Source organism: Homarus americanus, unplaced genomic scaffold (assembly GCF_018991925.1).
Source record: "Homarus americanus isolate GMGI-L3 unplaced genomic scaffold, GMGI_Hamer_2.0 scaffold52147, whole genome shotgun sequence".
Lineage (NCBI taxonomy): Eukaryota > Metazoa > Arthropoda > Malacostraca > Decapoda > Nephropidae > Homarus > Homarus americanus.
The window spans coordinates 20,091-22,500 of NW_024736324.1; positions in this window are offsets into that span (position 1 = coordinate 20,091).

The following is a 2,410-nucleotide window of genomic DNA, read 5'->3' on the forward strand; positions in this document are numbered from 1 at the left end:
TGTGTTAAACCACGTCCATTGTGTGTTAAACCTCACCCAGTGTGTGTTTGACCTCGCCCAAGTGTTAAACCTCGCTCAGTGTGTGTCAGACTTCGCCCAAGTGTTAAACCTCGCCTCAGTGTGCTAAACTTAGCACTATTTCGTGTTAAACCTTGATTCACTGTGATTAACCTCGCCTCAGTGTGTTAAACCTGGCCTCCGCGTGTTAAACCTGGCCTCCGTGTGTTAAACCTGGCCTCAGTGTGTTAAACCTGGCCTCAGTGTGTGTTAGATATCGCCTCACTATGTGTTGAACTCCATCCCCAGTGTGGGGAGGTACAGGTGTAGTGAGATACAGGTGTGGGGAGGTACAGGTGTGTAAGGAGGTGATATGAATAATTTAACCTTAGTTGCATTACGGGACAGGTGTGAGACAGGTACAGGTGTGAGGAAGTATAGGTGTGTAGGTGACATAATTAATTTGACCTCACGTGTATTATGCACCATCACACCTGTCCGACCTCTTGGCAGTGTTATGCTGATTAACCCAGAAGACATTCATGAGGTAGGAAGCATGACTCCTTGTGTGTTGATGAGGCAGAACGTGATGGTGGTGGTCTAGGGAAGGAAGGAGGGAGGGAGGGAGGGAGGGAGGGAGGGAGGGAATTAATATGGAGGGATGGGAAGGGAGAAGGATGGAGGATATTAATAGATGCCTGGGGAGGAGGAGGGGGAGAGGAATTAGGGAGGAAAGGAGGGAGACTATTGTTGTGCCATAGTAGTAGCAGTTTTAGTAGTAGTAGTAGTAGTAGTAGCAGTAGTATTAGTAGTAGTAGTAGTAGTAGCTATAGCGCAGGAGGTGGGCGCCTCGAACTGGTTAACTACGTTACCGATAAGGGCAAATGGTTTCAGTCTTAATAAACAAGAATTTACAGATGCCATTGCTCTAAGGTACGGTTGGCCAGTAGAAGGTTTGCCCTCCCAATGCGTGTGTGGCTCTTCCTATGATGGCGATCACGCCATGGTTGCAAGAAGGGGGGCTTCATATGCATGAGGCATGACGAGGTAAGGGATCTCACAGCAAATATGTTGAAGGAAATCTGCCGGGACGTCATGGTAGAACCGACCCTCCTTCCATTGGATGGCGAGATCTTCCAACACAGGACTTCAAACACATCTAACGAAGCCCGCGTGGACGTCAGTGCTCGAGGATTCTGGACGCGGGGACAGCGAGCTTTCTTCGACATCAGGATTTTTGATCCCATGGCCGCATGTCACCGTAACCTAGCTCTCGATGCTGCACATAGGAGGAACGAGAACGACAAGAGAAGGGCATATGGGGAGAGAATTCAAACGTTGATCAAGGCAGCTTCACTCCTCTAGTGTCCACAACCTCTGGTGGGATGGGCCCAAGTGCAAGATGTTTCTACGCCAGACTCGCGGAGTTGATCTCCGAACAGAAGCAGCAGCCCAGAAGTTATGTTACAGCCTGGGTGAGATGTCGACTGTCTTTCTCTCTCCTTCGGTCGGCTTTGCTCTGCCTCAGGGGAACGAGAGCTTCTGCCCCTACTCCGACAACTGCTGCAGATATTGACTATGAGGCTACAGTCACTGAATGCCGCATAGATCTGCGGCTCAACTAATTTAACACAGATAGGATAGCTTCTTATGTATTAGGATATTTAATATTAAGGTAAATAAATGGTGGCGAAGGTGTGGCTATTGGGGGAGGCTGGAGGCCACGTTTAAAAAAAAAAAAAAAAAGTAGTAGTAGTAGTAGTAGAAGCAGCAGCCCAGAAGTTATGTTACAGCCTGGATGAGATGTCGACTATCTCTACTTAGGTCGGCTTTGCTCTGCGTTAGGGGAACGAGAGCATCGGGCCAAAAGCCGACAACATTCGCAGATATTGACTATGAGGGTACAGTCACTGAATACCACATAGATCTGCGGCTTAACTAACTCAATACAGCTAGGGTAGCTACTTATGTATTAGGATATTTAGTTTTAATGTAATAAAATGGCGGCGAAGGTGTGGCTATTGGGGGAGGATGGAGGCCACGTTTAAAAAATAATAGAAGTAGTAGTAGTAGTAGTATAATGAAGGCGATCAAAAATGATGCCACGGCAGCAGCAAGGAACCTGCAACTATGTGCCGGCCACCAGGCGAGGGAAGAAGCTACCATTCGTGCCATGAGAAAGATGTGAGCATCATTACTGTGAGGCCGTATTCCTGATAGACGCCTTCAATGCTTTCAACGAACTGTACGCAACCGCAAGGCTACATTGTGAGGCACAATATCAGGATCAAGTGTCCAAGCTTTGCAAAATATGCGGACAATACTTACAGGAACCCGAGAGACCTCTATATAACGAACTTCAAAGCATGAATTGAAGACACGGCCATTCAGTCAACATAAGGAACGACTTAGG